General features: G+C 38.3%; 4 non-coding genes and 5 pseudogenes across 4 annotated transcripts; all 9 read left to right on the top strand.

Annotated features, from left to right (window-relative positions):
- Positions 1–10,790: 10,790 nt before the first annotated feature.
- LOC120043137 lies at positions 10,791–10,940 on the top strand (annotated as a pseudogene).
- Positions 10,941–11,647: 707 nt separating this feature from the next.
- Positions 11,648–11,766, top strand: LOC120043163. Its single transcript, XR_005476333.1, has one exon. It is a non-coding gene; the product is annotated as a 5S ribosomal RNA (ribosomal RNA).
- A 694-nt stretch (positions 11,767–12,460) lies between these two features.
- On the top strand, positions 12,461–12,610 carry LOC120043144 (annotated as a pseudogene).
- A 705-nt stretch (positions 12,611–13,315) lies between these two features.
- On the top strand, positions 13,316–13,434 carry LOC120043164. Its single transcript, XR_005476334.1, has one exon. It is a non-coding gene; the product is annotated as a 5S ribosomal RNA (ribosomal RNA).
- A 691-nt stretch (positions 13,435–14,125) lies between these two features.
- Positions 14,126–14,275, top strand: LOC120043143 (annotated as a pseudogene).
- A 707-nt stretch (positions 14,276–14,982) lies between these two features.
- LOC120043162 lies at positions 14,983–15,101 on the top strand. Its single transcript, XR_005476332.1, has one exon. It is a non-coding gene; the product is annotated as a 5S ribosomal RNA (ribosomal RNA).
- A 695-nt stretch (positions 15,102–15,796) lies between these two features.
- LOC120043142 lies at positions 15,797–15,946 on the top strand (annotated as a pseudogene).
- A 706-nt stretch (positions 15,947–16,652) lies between these two features.
- On the top strand, positions 16,653–16,771 carry LOC120043161. The gene has a single exon (XR_005476331.1). It is a non-coding gene; the product is annotated as a 5S ribosomal RNA (ribosomal RNA).
- A 691-nt stretch (positions 16,772–17,462) lies between these two features.
- On the top strand, positions 17,463–17,612 carry LOC120043147 (annotated as a pseudogene).
- The last annotated feature ends 381 nt before the right edge of the window (positions 17,613–17,993 follow it).

The following is a 17,993-nucleotide window of genomic DNA, read 5'->3' as shown; positions in this document are numbered from 1 at the left end:
CAGAAAGAGAATGATAAGTGTTCATGGTGGGATAAGGTTAAGGAAAAAATAAAAGTTTTTAGTATAGGATATGCAAGGAAAAAGAGAGGTAGGATGAAAAGAGAAGAAAATGAGTTGAGGGCTAAATTGGATAAAGAAATGAGGAAGTGTGACAGTGAACCTAATTATAATATAGGAAAGTTTTTGGAATTAAAAGCACAATTGACTAAATATGAAATAGATAAGTGTAAGGGTGCAATTATAAGAAGTAAGGCAAAGTATGTTTTGGAGGGGGAGAAATGTACTTCATTTTTTCTTGGTTTAGAGAAGAATAAACAGAGGAGAACATATATTAGAGAGATCGAAAATATAAAGGGTGAAGTTGTCAATGATTATGTAGAGGTTTTAGAAACAGTGCAGAATTTTTATAAGGATTTATTTAAGAAAGGGGAGGTGGATGAGGGGTGTGTAAAGGAGATATTGGATAGTGTGGATGTGCAAATTAATGTAGAGGATAAACAAATGTGTGATGGGAAGATAACATTGACTGAAGTTAAAGATGCGATTAAGGGTTTACAAGTAAATAAGAGTCCTGGAGTAGATGGAATAATTGCAGAGTTTTATAAAATATATGCCAGTTTTTTAGCACCTATTTTATTGGAAGTTTATCAATATATGGAGGATAATGATAGTATTTCTGAATCTATGGTGACAGGGCTGATAACGATTTTATATAAAAATAAGGGGAGTAAATTAAAATTGGAGAATTATAGGCCAATTAGTTTATTAAATTCGGATTATAAGATTTTAGCAAAGATACTGGCAAATAGAATGAAGCAAGTTTTAAATGATATTATAGCACCTACACAGAATTATAGTGTGCCTGGTAGAGATATTGCGGATACAATTAATACAATTAGAGATGTGATAAATAAAATGAATCATGATAAGATGGGGGGAATTGTTTTAAGCATAGATTTAAATAAAGCTTTTGATAGGGTGGAACATGATTTTATGTTTAGGGTAATGGATAAATATGGTTTTGGTAATAGAATAATAGGATGGATAAAATTATTATATAAGAAGGCAAAAAGTAGGGTGAAATGTAATGGGGTTTTAACCGATTCTTTTATTCTTGAGAGATCTGTGAGACAGGGGTGTCCTTTATCAGCTTTATTATTCGTTTTATCGGTAGAACCTTTAGCAGCATTTCTTAAAAGAGATAATCTTATAAATTGTGTAGAGACTCCGCAAGGAGGTTTTAGTTTGATACATCAATACGCAGATGATACCACTATAACAGTTAGAGATGAGGGTAGTGTAAAAAGGGTGATGGAGTGTTTTAAAGTATATGGACAAGCATCGGGTGCAAAGGTTAACATGGAGAAGTCAGTAGTAATGTATATTGGGAAGATTAATGAGGGGAATTTTCCTTTTAAAGTGGTTAAAGATTATTTTAAGGTATTAGGAGTGTTTTTAGGGGTGAAAGAAATGGAAGCTAGGGATTTGACATGGAGTGGTGTAATAAATAAAGTTAGAAAGGTGGTAAATATGTGGAGGGGGAGGTCTTTGAAATTAAAAGGGAAAGTAATTGTCATAAATTCATTGTTGATGTCAATATTTATTTATGTAATGAATGTTTTGGATATGCCAGAATGGGTTTTATCTGAAATGAATAAAATTGTAGTTGATTTTTTATGGGAAGGGAAGGGGGTGAGAATAGCTTTTAAAACTTTGATTGCAGGTTATGAGGAGGGGGGTTTGAAGTTGGTAGATTTAAGTGTAAGGAAAACAGCAATTAGAGTAAAAATGGTACGGAAATATTTATTTGGTGAATTGGATTATGGGTGGAAAAGGTTTTTTAAAGAGTATTTGCAGGAGGTTGGGAGGATGGGGGACAATGGTTTATTGATGAGTATGAAGAAGGAAATGTTAGGTAATATACCTTTGTTTTACAGAGAAGTGTTTGAGGCTTGGGGGCGGTTTTTACCAAATATTTATTATGAATGTACCAGTTTAGAAAATATTTTAAATCAGCCGATATTTTTAAATCCAAAGATAAAGTGCAATAATATGATGTTGTTTTGTAAATATTTTATGAGGGCTGGGATGAGGCAGATAGGTGACATAGCATATGAGGTAATTCCTGGGTTTCTTCCATTTCAGGCTATATATGACAATGTGGTTGAAGTAGATGAAGAAATAAGTAAAACTACTGTGGAGAATATGTACAAGAAAATATTAGGATGTATTCCCGGGGAGTGGGTGATTTTAATAAACAAAGAGGTGGTCAAAAGATCTAGGGCTTTACCAGTTTTATATTATGAAAGTAATGGGGAGAAACATGATTTATCAGGTCTAAAAGTTAAAATGGTTTATAGAAAATGTATTTTAAAAGAGATAAAAAGTCCTGCTGCGGAGAAAGTGTGGTCTAGGGTGTTTCCAAACATGGATGTAAAATCAATATGGAAGAATGTAAATGTAAAATATAATTTTATAGAATGTGAAGACAATGATTTTAAATTGAAACATAATAGGATTTTTACAAATGTGGTTTTGCATCAAATAAATAGGGATATTAAAAGAGAATGCGATATTTGTGGTACGGGGGTGGAAAATTTGATGCACTTTTTTATTGAATGTAGTAGGTTGAAAGACTTTCACGAGTTTTTAAAAGGGCTTTTAGTAAAACATTGGGGAGAAGAGATTTTTACTGGGGTGGAGTGGAGGAGGTTGTTTCTTTTTGGTGTAAATGGGAAAAGTAAAGTTTTAAATTTTAATTTGGTGAATTTTATACTAAGTCATGCTAGATATGCGATAAGATTAAGAAGGAATTTAGGTCATTATGAAGGGAAAATTGTGAGTGTGGAAGGTTTTTTAGGAGCATATTAGAGAGAGATATAGAGATAATATATAGATACGGTGGAGGAAATTTTGAAAAATTGTTTGTGTGGGGGAGTACTTTTATTGAAATTCTGTCAAATGGGAAACTTGTATTTCATTATTAAGTGGATTTAGTGGATGATTGTGTTTTTTAATAGGTTTTATTTTATTTATTTTTTATTTTTTGATTTTGTAAAAGGATGAATTGTTCATCCTTTTTTATTATTGATTGAATGTTGTAAATATTATGTGTTTTTTCATAATAAAAGATTAAAAAAAAAAAAAAAAAAAAAAAAAAAATACGCCCGATCTCGTCCGATCTCGGAAGCTAAGCAGGGTCGGGCCTGGTTAGTACTTGGATGGGAGACCGCCTGGGAATACCAGGTGCTGTAAGCTTTTTGCTCCAGTAGAGGGTTCTCTTGTGTCATGCGTGGAGCAACTGCCTTTTATTTATCACCCTAATAATATCATGTCTTTTATTGGACTAAATGCAGTTTGTTAGTGCTTCCCTGCCCTGCCCTGATCAAATCAAATAATGGACCGTGCGTTTCCCTCAAAATGTAGGCAGTACATTCAGCATTTGTTTTTAGGCTAGGAGACTGTCAATGTCTGTAGTCCGTTAGGGCCCTGTAAAATCCCTTCAATGTTTTGCCTGATCCCCCCCCCCCCCCCCCCCCCAAATTCCCCCTTTTCTCCATTTACTTTTCCCCGTTCGTCCCTGTTTCTGCAGGTTTTCGCTCTCAAAATAAACCTTTTTTATTAATAGAAAAACAACACGATTGGATGTCCATGACAATGTTTAAACCCTATCAGGAGACCACTTTTGTAGTTACCCTTAAACGCAAGTGTGCGCCAGGAAGAGACCTTAGTTTGGTTAAGCGGTGTTGCTGTAGCGCTCGTGTTGTAGCGCTCGTGTTATTGCGGAGTTTGCAAAACAAATGGCCACTGGATTGATGCAAATAATCATGATATAATTCTGCCAGGCTGGCATAGGCTACTTTGCAGTTAACTTTTAATTGAGAAGGTTTTGGGGGAAGCCTTTCCTTTTCTACCAGAAGAAGGTTATATCATTAGCCTCATAAGCTAACGGCTACACAAAGTGTAGACATGCGCGCGCTCCGCACGCATGCGCACAGAAACTGGGCAGTCCTGTGCCGTTTCTGAAAGTTGCGTGGAAATACGAATCACTGATGCATTTTGTTCATGTCTTATGATTCACTTGGGCAAATGAATGCATTTTCTAACAAGTTGAAGGGATTTAGTTGACTTCCTCCTTAGTTCAAAACATTTTTGAATAATGTTGAATTTCTGTTTGAATGTCTGGATTCCGTGCCGTATTTTATAGGGCCCTAGTCCATGAAGTTGTCATAAGTGTCAACATAGGATATGCCCCCCCCCCCAAGAGTGAAATATATGGCCTGGAAATGTAAGCAAGGTTTGAGCTTTTTCAGTGTGTTGAGTCACAACGTGGACATTCCTCTGTCTCCCGATGAGTGAGCGACACATTGCCTTTATATAGTGTACCAAGAGTTTGCCCTTCGCTTACGGCCATACCAGCCTGAATACGCCCCTTTTTGGAAGTTTCAGGAAGTGAGTGAGCAGCAGGTGTTGGATTGTTTGTGAATTGTTTGTAGAGAGAAAATCGTTTTTGGTTTTGCTGGTTTATATACTTTAAGTTTGGAAGTTTGTGTGGGGAGTGTAGCTTATTTTCTTTGTAAATATTTGCGTTTTTATCCCCCAACGGCGTGAGCTGTTTGGGGGATTCTAAGTAAAATAATTGGACGGATACAATGGCTTCGACATCAAAAATAACAACAACAATGAGAATGGACAACGGAGAAAAAAGAGCGTCGAATGAAGAGTTGAGGAGAAGAAAATATGAGAAAGAATTGACGGTGAACGTGGAAGTTATTGGAGAAGAAAAAATAACAACGATGGAATTGCTGAGAGGAATAAAAGAAGTATGTGGAATGATATTGGGATGTAGAATGAAGGACAGAAATAAGTACGAAATAACCATGTCACACGCGAAAGGAAAAGAAAGACTACTAGACGGGCTAAAAATAAAGAGCTGCCAAATAATGGCGAAAGAACTGGGAAATGATGAACTTGTGGTGTCCTTTTTGAACATGCCGGCATATATTACGGATGAGGAAATACATGACAAATTACAAGGATGGAATGTGAACGCAACAACACCAATCAAGAGGAGGATGTGGCCAGGAACGGACATTGTGGACGGGACGAGATTTTGTAAGGTGAAGTTTACGGACAGTGTGCAATCATTACCTTACTCAACCAAATTCAACACTGTAGAAGGATTTGAATATTTCCGAGTGATCCACGATAACCAAGTGAAGGTATGTAGACTATGTATTCAACCGGGACACATACTCAAAGAATGTCCAGAATTTGTATGTCATAAATGTGGTGAACAAGGACATTATGCCAGAGAATGTTCGAACATCGGTGATATGTGTAGAAGGTGTGACAGACCTAAGGACAGATGTAAATGTAAGAAGGAAAAGGATGTCTTATTTCTGCAAACACTGGACCTCATTACTGAAGAAGAGGTTGAGAGGAGTGAGACTATGGAGGGGGAGGAAGAGAGTGATATGGAAAGTGTGTCGCAGGTGATTCCAGAGACAGCTATAGATATGCTTGGAGAGTATGTAATGCCTTCTGGCAGTACTCGAGACGCAGTCTTGGTCTCTGCTGCTGACAAGGTGGAGCAGCAGCACATGATTGGTGAATTGGATACACAGGTAGAGATGGTGCAGGGTGCTTCTCAGGTGCCTGAACCAGCTTTAAACCTGTGTGAAAATGAAACCAAGGAGAGGGCTGGGTCCACTGGAGTTGATGGCACTGTTAAAGAATGTTTTACAAAAGGCTTGGATGTTGCTCCCCTTACAAGTACAAGTCAGGAGTCAGACGAAGAAATAGATATTGAGGATTTTCAGCGGTTTGCTAGAAATAAGAGAGCATTAGTGAAAGCTAAGGAGGTGACGGGATCTGGAAAAAAGAAAAAGTCTATTTTGAAATGACATGTTTGTTTTTGGCTATATTTCTGCATATATTAACAATGATTAGAGTTGCATCACTAAATGGCAACAGTTTAAGAAATATGAACAAATTGGAGCAGGTTTTGGTGTCTGTTGAAACGGACATGTGGTGTTTTCAAGAGACTAATTGGACGGACGCCAAAATGCTGGAAATTAAGAGCAAATGGTCTGAGCTCATTTTTTGTAGTCACGGAAGTGATAAAACATGTGGAGTGGCTATTTTGGTAAAAAATGATGTGGTTAAAAATGTCAAGCAGGTATATGCAGATAATCAGGGAAGAATTATTGTTATTGAGTTTGAAGTGCAAAATGTCATTTTTCGTCTAATTAATGTTTATGCTTCGAATATTGAAGCGGAAAGGAGAGATATGTTTAATAACCTAAGAACACTGTGTTCAGAGAACTGTATACTAGTAGGAGATTTTAACGTGAAGTGTACTAGAATGGATGTCTCGAGATGTGATAGTTTCAGACATGATTCGTCTAGAAATGCTTTACGGGAATTAATGAATAAGGAAAATCTTGTAGATATATGGAGGGCTGAAAATGTAAATAGAAGAGAGTTTTCGAGAAGGCAGGTGGTGTTAAATGAACTAAAACAAAGTAGAATTGATTTATGTTTAGCAAAGGTAGATGTGGTACAGCAGGTTCAGAAGATGACATATAATTTTACAGCATACAGTGATCATGCAGTAATGTCATTTCAGATAGGTTTTGCTGTGGAGATGAGGGGGGGAGGTGTCTGGTGTTTAAATGCCAGTCTGTTAAAGGAAGAAAGTTATATAAAGGAAATTGTTGAATGTATCGAGGATGAAATGTCTAATGTACTGTTAAAAGAGAATGTGTGTTTATGGTGGGAGGAAGTGAAAGTTAAAGTAAAAAACAGGAGTATTAGGTACTCTAAAAATCGTAACCGTTTAGATAAGCAGAAAGAAAAAATGCTTAGAAATAGGATGTTACATGAACTTGAAAAGGCTGATGCTGATCCAGACTATGATGTTGTGAACTATTTGAAAATCCATGCAGAGCTAGGGTTTTATGAAAAAAAGAAATGTTTAGGGGCTATTGTTAGGAGTAAGGCACAGTACGCCTTGGAGGGAGAGAAATGTACTTCCTTTTTTCTGGGGCTTGAAAAACGAAAGAAATTTAAGAGTTATATTGTAGAATTAGAAAATGAAAAAGGTGTAAAGGTAAATGATTTTGTTGACATCTTAGATTCAGTTGAATCCTTTTACAGAAATCTTTATAAAAAGAATGATGTGGACAAAGTGTGTGTTGCAAAAGTGTTGGAGAAAATCAGTGCCAAAGTATCTCAGGCAGATAGAATGATGTGTGATGAAGATATTTCAATTGTGGAAATCAAGAAAGCAATTGAGAACACTCAAGGAAATAAAAGTCCAGGTTTGGATGGTTTAACAAATGAATTCTATAAAGCTTTTGTGGATATTTTGGCACCCATTTTATTGAAGGTTTTTCAGTATATGGAAGAGAATAAGGAAATCCCTGAGTCTATGTCAATTGGTATGTTAACCATCTTGTTTAAAAATAGAGGCAGTAGGTTAAAGTTAGAAAATTATAGGCCTATTAGTCTTCTGAATTCAGATTATAAAATACTGACTAAAGTTTTGGCTAATAGGATGAAAATGGTGATTGGAAGTATTATTACATCAACACAAGCCTACGGAATACCCGGAAGAGATGTTGCCGATGTAATTTGTACAATTAGAGATGTTGTTAATCAAATGAAAAATGAAGGTGGTATAGTTTTAAGTTTAGATTTTAAGAAAGCTTTTGATAAAGTGGAACATAGTTTTCTACTACAGACTTTGGAGAGGTTTGGTTTTGGGCCAAAATTTGTATCTTGGATTAACTTGTTGTATAGTGGAGCAAAAAGTTGTGTTAAATGTAACGGAGTGTTAACAGATACTTTCCCTATAGAGAGGTCAGTAAGGCAGGGTTGTCCTTTGTCAGCTCTGTTGTACAGTGTTTCTACAGGAACCTTTAGCTGTTTTAATACTTGGAGACAAAGAGGTGAGGGGTGTTGGAATCCCAGGTGGTGGTGTCAGTGTTATACATCAGTACGCTGATGACACTACTTTTACTGTGAAGGATGTAGGTAGCATTGAAAGCATTATGAAAATCATAGATATCTATTGTAAGGCATCGGGGGCTGAAGTTAATATAGAGAAGACGGAAATTATGTTCTTTGGGGATATCAATGCAAATAAGTGTGAGATTCCATTTAAGGTAGCTAAGGATTTTATGAAGGTGCTGGGAGTACATATTGGTGTAGAGGAGAAAGAGGCAAGGGATATAACTTGGACAGGGATCCTCAATAAAATCAAGCAAACTTTGAATTTCTGGAAAAATAGAAAATTAAAGTTAAAAGGTAAAATAATTGTAGTAAATGCTTTGGTATCATCTAAACTTGTGTATGTTTTGGGAGTTCTAGACATGCCAGAGTGGGTTCTAAATGAATTGAATAATGTGGTGTCTAATTTTATATGGGATGGTAAAGGTGTTAGAATTGCGCAGAAAACATTGATAGCAGACTATGATGATGGAGGTTTAAAACTTGTAGATTTGGATGTTAAAAGAAAAGCTATTAGGATAAAAATAGTAAAGAAATATTTGTATGACAGCTTAGATTATGGCTGGAAACATTTTTTCAAAGTCTATTTAGATGAGAGTGGTGGATGTGAAGATAATGGTTTGTTGATGGGTCTTAAAAGGAAAATGTGTGAAAAGGTACCAGATTTTTATAAAGAAGTGTTAAATGCATGGGCAGAGTTGTTGCCTAATGTGTATTATGAGTGTGGGCATATTGACCTAATTATGAATCATCCTGTTTTTCTGAATGAGAAACTTAAGTACAAAGAAAAGGTGTTATATAGTGAAGTATTCATGAGTGCAGGTCTTAGACAAATAAAAGATTACACATATGAGGTAATTCCAGGTTTTTTTCCTGAGGAAGCTATTTTTGATACCATCCATGAATGGGATGTAGAGGTGGGTAGGGGAACAGTGAGAAATATGTATGAGAAGATAAAAGAAAGTATACCAAGTAAATGGGTGGATTTAATAAATAGTGAAGTTGTTAGGGAAGATTTATTTGTCTTTCCAAATTTGTTTATTGGTAACAGTAAGGAGAAGGCTCATTTATCTAGTATCCCAGTGAAAAGATTCTATAAAATAATGGTAGAGAAAAATGTGAAAAGGCCAGCTGCGGAGAAAGTTTGGAAAGGAATTTTTCCGACTTTGGACGTAAAAAAGATATGGAAAACTTTAAATGTAAAATATAATAGTATGGAATGTGAAAGTAACGATTTTAAAATAAGGCATAATCGTATATATACAAAAGTGGTTTTACATCAAATCAATAGGGAAATAAATAGAGAATGTGACTTATGTGGTGAGTCACCGGAAAATTTAATGCATTTGTTTGTGGAATGTAAGGAGTTAAAAGATTTATTTTGTAAAGTAAAGGGAATGATTCATAGAAACTGGGGGGGTGATATTTTGAAAAAATATGTGTGGGATGAATTGGTGTTATTTGGCGTGTCTGGTAAATGTGAGGGTGTTAATGTGGGTTTGTTGAATGTTGTTTTGAGTTTCTTGAGGTATGCTATTTTTTGTAGGAGGAATTATGCTTTTTTTGAGGGGAAGAAGGTAAGGGTGTGGGATATTTTTGTAGTATTGTTAAAGAAGCATATAGATATGTTTTATTGTTATGGAAAGGAATGTTTTGATGAAGCTTTTGTGGAGGGGAGTGGGTTGATTTCAAACGTGGATGGTGGAAGAATCACTTATAATTTTTGAAAGTATTGGTATGTTTATTAATTTATTGGTTTTCATAGTTGTTCGGAAGAGTTGATTTCAACATGCCTGTTTTGTGAGATTGGAATTTATGTTAGGCTTTTATTAGTTTTTGTTGTATTTTATTTATTTGAGTTCTTTGATTTGATAGGGGGTGAATTGTTCACCTGCCTATGTTAGTCTCGGTTTTTGTGTATTGTACATTTGATAAAATATTGTAATTGAAACTTTTTTATAATAAAAAAAAAAAAAAAAAAAAAATATGCCCGATCTCGTCTGATCTCGGAAGCTAAGCAGGGTCGGGCCTGGTTAGTACTTGGATGGGAGACCGCCTGGGAATACCAGGTGCTGTAAGCCTTTTGTCCACTAGGGGGTGTGGCATTATTTCATCAGCAACACTGCCTTGTAGTAAGCATTTGATGCTGAATTGACTAAATGCAGCTTCTATGGGCTAGTCTCCCCTGCCCTTTTAATACGATCAAAGTTCCTTGTGTTGTCAGGGAGCAACTGCCTTTTATGTATAAGACAAATAAGAATATTGTTACTGAATGCAGCTTGTGTGTGCTCTGTGCTCCCTCGCCCTGTTCAAATGATCAAAGGAAATAATGCTGGTGAGGAGTGGAACTGGACTGGTGTCTGATGGCCCTGTGTTTTCCATGTTGGAATTACAACCCTTCTTTTATGGAGTAAATCAAAAGCACAAGAGAATCTGAGATGTTATCGATAATAAATCAATTGGTTTCATGCATTTGTCTGTGTGTGTGTGTGTGTGTCTGAATGTGATTGTATTTCGTCATATCGCAAACATTTGTGATATCAGATAGGTTAAGATATTAAAAAGTAATTGGTGATTTTTTCGACAGTGTTGCATGATGGGAATCTAGTGGTTCACTGATATAATCTAGTAAACAAAATAAACTACTTTTTCACCACTCTGTGTGCAAGTGCATTCCTAAACGGCATTTAACGCAGGTCGATGTGATATGATATTATCACAACAAAAAGTGGTTCCCGTTAGCGGAAAATGTTGGCACTGGAGAGACTTGCCCTCCACTAAGCAGAAGAGATACTGTGATCAAGAAGGTGGTTGACCCAGTGTGGGGCTCAGCCATTCCACTCTGGCTGGGCTGACCCCTTTTGAATTTTCCAAATGTGGGAATCTCGAATGCAAAATTTATGGTAGTGGTCGTTTGCAAAATTTATGGTAGTGGTTCGTTTGCGCTTTACCCTGATATCTTTGTTAATGATAAACCGTTGCTTGGCGGCAGGCTTAAGGATGACTTGAGTCAACCGACTGTGCTTATGGAGATCTTTGAAGTCAGTTGTGAAAGAGACTTTGTGGACCAATCGAAAGGTGGAAACATTTGTTTGTAGCAAAACATTGTTGGCATTTTGTCGAAACATTATGTTGCGAAATGCAGCATTGTATTTATGCCACGCTGGTACTTCAATCAAGAGATAGTTGAGAAGCCACTCTAACCCCCCCCGGTCATGATGTGTCATACGCGCCCCATGCGCTTCCAATATGAAATTGTCCATACATGCGTTCCTCCTTAGCACAGAACAATGCAATAGGTTTTCAACATCCAGAGCTTTTGTGTATTTATTGTGGCTAGTAGGATAGCTGCATGGGAAACTGTTGCTGATGATGTATTTGTCAGAAGTCATTGTATTTGTCCGTTTTTTCCCACAAGGCTGAAATATGTGCCCTCGCTTTGAAATGTTAGCAAGGTTTGTTTGTATTTCATCCAACTATCTGTGCTAAAAAGTGATGGCTACAGTATATGTAATTTCTTCCACTTTTTGAGTGAGCCAAAGTTCAAGCTGCTTATCTAATTGGTGAGAATGCAATGTCTGTTTATCAGACTCACTTTGACTTTATATGGTGTACCAAGAGATGTACCTTCGCTTACGGCCATACCAGCCTGAATATGCCCGATCTCGTCTGATCTCGGAAGCTAAGCAGGGTCGGGCCTGGTTAGTACTTGGATGGGAGACCGCCTGGGAATACCAGGTGCTGTAAGCCTTTTGTCCACTAGGGGGTGTGGCATTATTTCATCAGCAACACTGCCTTGTAGTAAGCATTTGATGCTGAATTGACTAAATGCAGCTTCTATGGGCTAGTCTCCCCTGCCCTTTTAATACGATCAAAGTTCCTTGTGTTGTCAGGGAGCAACTGCCTTTTATTTATAAGACAAATAAGAATATTGTTACTGAATGCAGCTTGTGTGTGCTCTGTGCTCCCTCGCCCTGTTCAAATGATCAAAGGAAATAATGCTGGTGAGGAGTGGAACTGGACTGGTGTCTGATGGCCCTGTGTTTTCCATGTTGGAATTACAACCCTTCTTTTATGGAGTAAATCAAAAGCACAAGAGAATCTGAGATGTTATCGATAATAAATCAATTGGTTTCATGCATTTGTCTGTGTGTGTGTGTGTGTGTCTGAATGTGATTGTATTTCGTCATATCGCAAACATTTGTGATATCAGATAGGTTAAGATATTAAAAAGTAATTGGTGATTTTTTCGACAGTGTTGCATGATGGGAATCTAGTGGTTCACTGATATAATCTAGTAAACAAAATAAACTACTTTTTCACCACTCTGTGTGCAAGTGCATTCCTAAACGGCATTTAACGCAGGTCGATGTGATATGATATTATCACAACAAAAAGTGGTTCCCGTTAGCGGAAAAATGTTGGCACTGGAGAGACTTGCCCTCCACTAAGCAGAAGAGATACTGTGATCAATAAGGTGGTTGACCCAGTGTGGGGCTCAGCCATTCCACTCTGGCTGGGCTGACCCCTTTTGAATTTTCCAAATGTGGGAATCTCGAATGCGAAATTTATGGTAGTGGTCGTTTGCAAAATTTATGGTAGTGGTCGTTTGCGCTTTACCCTGATATCTTTGTTAATGATAAACCGTTGCTTGGCGGCAGGCTTAAGGATGACTTGAGTCAACCGACTGTGCTTATGGAGATCTTTGAAGTCAGTTGTGAAAGAGACTTTGTGGACCAATCGAAAGGTGGAAACATTTGTTTGTAGCAAAACATTGTTGGCATTTTGTCGAAACATTATGTTGCGAAATGCAGCATTGTATTTATGCCACGCTGGTACTTCAATCAAGAGATAGTTGAGAAGCCACTCTAACCCCCCCGGTCATGATGTGTCATACGCGCCCCATGCGCTTCCAATATGAAATTGTCCATACATGCGTTCCTCCTTAGCACAGAACAATGCAATAGGTTTTCAACATCCAGAGCTTTTGTGTATTTATTGTGGCTAGTAGGATAGCTGCATGGGAAACTGTTGCTGATGATGTATTTGTCAGAAGTCATTGTATTTGTCCGTTTTTTCCCACAAGGCTGAAATATGTGCCCTCGCTTTGAAATGTTAGCAAGGTTTGTTTGTATTTCATCCAACTATCTGTGCTAAAAAGTGATGGCTACAGTATATGTAATTTCTTCCACTTTTTGAGTGAGCCAAAGTTCAAGCTGCTTATCTAATTGGTGAGAATGCAATGTCTGTTTATCAGACTCACTTTGACTTTATATGGTGTACCAAGAGATGTACCTTCACTTACGGCCATACCAGCCTGAATATGCCCGATCTCGTCTGATCTCGGAAGCTAAGCAGGGTCGGGCCTGGTTAGTACTTGGATGGGAGACCGCCTGGGAATACCAGGTGCTGTAAGCCTTTTGTCCACTAGGGGGTGTGGCATTATTTCATCAGCAACACTGCCTTGTAGTAAGCATTTGATGCTGAATTGACTAAATGCAGCTTCTATGGGCTAGTCTCCCCTGCCCTTTTAATACGATCAAAGTTCCTTGTGTTGTCAGGGAGCAACTGCCTTTTATTTATAAGACAAATAAGAATATTGTTACTGAATGCAGCTTGTGTGTGCTCTGTGCTCCCTCGCCCTGTTCAAATGATCAAAGGAAATAATGCTGGTGAGGAGTGGAACTGGACTGGTGTCTGATGGCCCTGTGTTTTCCATGTTGGAATTACAACCCTTCTTTTATGGAGTAAATCAAAAGCACAAGAGAATCTGAGATGTTATCGATAATAAATCAATTGGTTTCATGCATTTGTCTGTGTGTGTGTGTGTGTCTGAATGTGATTGTATTTCGTCATATCGCAAACATTTGTGATATCAGATAGGTTAAGATATTAAAAAGTAATTGGTGATTTTTTCGACAGTGTTGCATGATGGGAATCTAGTGGTTCACTGATATAATCTAGTAAACAAAATAAACTACTTTTTCACCACTCTGTGTGCAAGTGCATTCCTAAACGGCATTTAACGCAGGTCGATGTGATATGATATTATCACAACAAAAAGTGGTTCCCGTTAGCGGAAAAAGTTGGCACTGGAGAGACTTGCCCTCCACTAAGCAGAAGAGATACTGTGATCAATAAGGTGGTTGACCCAGTGTGGGGCTCAGCCATTCCACTCTGGTTGGGCTGACCCCTTTTGAATTTTCCAAATGTGGGAATCTCGAATGCGAAATTTATGGTAGTGGTCGTTTGCAAAATTTATGGTAGTGGTTGTTTGCGCTTTACCCTGATATCTTTGTTAATGATAAACCGTTGCTTGGCGGCAGGCTTAAGGATGACTTGAGTCAACCGACTGTGCTTATGGAGATCTTTGAAGTCAGTTGTGAAAGAGACTTTGTGGACCAATCGAAAGGTGGAAACATTTGTTTGTAGCAAAACATTGTTGGCATTTTGTCGAAACATTATGTTGCGAAATGCAGCATTGTATTTATGCCACGCTGGTACTTCAATCAAGAGATAGTTGAGTAAGCCACTCTAACCCCCCCCGGTCATGATGTGTCATACGCGCCCCATGCGCTTCCAATATGAAATTGTCCATACATGCGTTCCTCCTTAGCACAGAACAATGCAATAGGTTTTCAACATCCAGAGCTTTTGTGTATTTATTGTGGCTAGTAGGATAGCTGCATGGGAAACTGTTGCTGATGATGTATTTGTCAGAAGTCATTGTATTTGTCCGTTTTTTCCCACAAGGCTGAAATATGTGCCCTCGCTTTGAAATGTTAGCAAGGTTTGTTTGTATTTCATCCAACTATCTGTGCTAAAAAGTGATGGCTACAGTATATGTAATTTCTTCCACTTTTTGAGTGAGCCAAAGTTCAAGCTGCTTATCTAATTGGTGAGAATGCAATGTCTGTTTATCAGACTCACTTTGACTTTATATGGTGTACCAAGAGATGTACCTTCGCTTACGGCCATACCAGCCTGAATATGCCCGATCTCGTCTGATCTCGGAAGCTAAGCAGGGTCGGGCCTGGTTAGTACTTGGATGGGAGACCGCCTGGGAATACCAGGTGCTGTAAGCCTTTTGTCCACTAGGGGGTGTGGCATTATTTCATCAGCAACACTGCCTTGTAGTAAGCATTTGATGCTGAATTGACTAAATGCAGCTTCTATGGGCTAGTCTCCCCTGCCCTTTTAATACGATCAAAGTTCCTTGTGTTGTCAGGGAGCAACTGCCTTTTATTTATAAGACAAATAAGAATATTGTTACTGAATGCAGCTTGTGTGTGCTCTGTGCTCCCTCGCCCTGTTCAAATGATCAAAGGAAATAATGCTGGTGAGGAGTGGAACTGGACTGGTGTCTGATGGCCCTGTGTTTTCCATGTTGGAATTACAACCCTTCTTTTATGGAGTAAATCAAAAGCACAAGAGAATCTGAGATGTTATCGATAATAAATCAATTGGTTTCATGCATTTGTCTGTGTGTGTGTGTGTGTGTGTCTGAATGTGATTGTATTTCGTCATATCGCAAACATTTGTGATATCAGATAGGTTAAGATATTAAAAAGTAATTGGTGATTTTTTCGACAGTGTTGCATGATGGGAATCTAGTGGTTCACTGATATAATCTAGTAAACAAAATAAACTACTTTTTCACCACTCTGTGTGCAAGTGCATTCCTAAACGGCATTTAACGCAGGTCGATGTGATATGATATTATCACAACAAAAAGTGGTTCCCGTTAGCGGAAAAAGTTGGCACTGGAGAGACTTGCCCTCCACTAAGCAGAAGAGATACTGTGATCAATAAGGTGGTTGACCCAGTGTGGGGCTCAGCCATTCCACTCTGGTTGGGCTGACCCCTTTTGAATTTTCCAAATGTGGGAATCTCGAATGCGAAATTTATGGTAGTGGTCGTTTGCAAAATTTATGGTAGTGGTCGTTTGCGCTTTACCCTGATATCTTTGTTAATGATAAACCGTTGCTTGGCGGCAGGCTTAAGGATGACTTGAGTCAACCGACTGTGCTTATGGAGATCTTTGAAGTCAGTTGTGAAAGAGACTTTGTGGACCAATCGAAAGGTGGAAACATTTGTTTGTAGCAAAACATTGTTGGCATTTTGTCGAAACATTATGTTGCGAAATGCAGCATTGTATTTATGCCACGCTGGTACTTCAATCAAGAGATAGTTGAGTAGCCACTCTAACCCCCCCCGGTCATGATGTGTCATACGCGCCCCATGCGCTTCCAATATGAAATTGTCCATACATGCGTTCCTCCTTAGCACAGAACAATGCAATAGGTTTTCAACATCCAGAGCTTTTGTGTATTTATTGTGGCTAGTAGGATAGCTGCATGGGAAACTGTTGCTGATGATGTATTTGTCAGAAGTCATTGTATTTGTCCGTTTTTTCCCACAAGGCTGAAATATGTGCCCTCGCTTTGAAATGTTAGCAAGGTTTGTTTGTATTTCATCCAACTATCTGTGCTAAAAAGTGATGGCTACAGTATATGTAATTTCTTCCACTTTTTGAGTGAGCCAAAGTTCAAGCTGCTTATCTAATTGGTGAGAATGCAATGTCTGTTTATCAGACTCACTTTGACTTTATATGGTGTACCAAGAGATGTACCTTCGCTTACGGCCATACCAGCCTGAATATGCCCGATCTCGTCTGATCTCGGAAGCTAAGCAGGGTCGGGCCTGGTTAGTACTTGGATGGGAGACCGCCTGGGAATACCAGGTGCTGTAAGCCTTTTGTCCACTAGGGGGTGTGGCATTATTTCATCAGCAACACTGCCTTGTAGTAAGCATTTGATGCTGAATTGACTAAATGCAGCTTCTATGGGCTAGTCTCCCCTGCCCTTTTAATACGATCAAAGTTCCTTGTGTTGTCAGGGAGCAACTGCCTTTTATTTATAAGACAAATAAGAATATTGTTACTGAATGCAGCTTGTGTGTGCTCTGTGCTCCCTCGCCCTGTTCAAATGATCAAAGGAAATAATGCTGGTGAGGAGTGGAACTGGACTGGTGTCTGATGGCCCTGTGTTTTCCATGTTGGAATTACAACCCTTCTTTTATGGAGTAAATCAAAAGCACAAGAGAATCTGAGATGTTATCGATAATAAATCAATTGGTTTCATGCATTTGTCTGTGTGTGTGTGTGTGTCTGAATGTGATTGTATTTCGTCATATCGCAAACATTTGTGATATCAGATAGGTTAAGATATTAAAAAGTAATTGGTGATTTTTTCGACAGTGTTGCATGATGGGAATCTAGTGGTTCACTGATATAATCTAGTAAACAAAATAAACTACTTTTTCACCACTCTGTGTGCAAGTGCATTCCTAAACGGCATTTAACGCAGGTCGATGTGATATGATATTATCACAACAAAAAGTGGTTCCCGTTAGAGGAAAAAGTTGGCACTGGAGAGACTTGCCCTCCACTAAGCAGAAGAAATACTGTGATCAAGAAGGTGGTTGACCCAGTGTGAGGCTCAGCCATTCCACTCTGGCAAGGCTGACGCCTTTTGAATTTTCCAAATGTGGGAATCTCGAATGCAAAATTTATGGTAGTGGTCGTTTGCAAAATTTATGGTAGTGGTCGTTTGCAAAATTTATGGTAGTGGTCGTTTGCGCTTTACCCTGATATCTTTGTTAATGATAAACCGTTGCTTGGCGGCAGGCTTAAGGATGACTTGAGTCAACCGACTGTGCTTATGGAGATCTTTGAAGTCAGTTGTGAAAGAGACTTTGTGGACCAATCGAAAGGTGGAAACATTTGTTTGTAGCAAAACATTGTTGGCATTTTGTCGAAACATTATGTTGCGAAATGCAGCATTGTATTTATGCCACGCTGGTACTTCAATCAAGAGATAGTTGAGTAGCCACTCTAACCCCCCCCCGGTCATGATGTGTCATACGCGCCCCATGCGCTTCCAATATGAAATTGTCCATACATGCGTTCCTCCTTA

Source organism: Salvelinus namaycush, unplaced genomic scaffold, assembly GCF_016432855.1.
Source record: "Salvelinus namaycush isolate Seneca unplaced genomic scaffold, SaNama_1.0 Scaffold877, whole genome shotgun sequence".
Lineage (NCBI taxonomy): Eukaryota > Metazoa > Chordata > Actinopteri > Salmoniformes > Salmonidae > Salvelinus > Salvelinus namaycush.
Note: the sequence above shows the minus strand (reverse complement) of the source record. Positions and strands in the feature narration are given on the sequence as shown.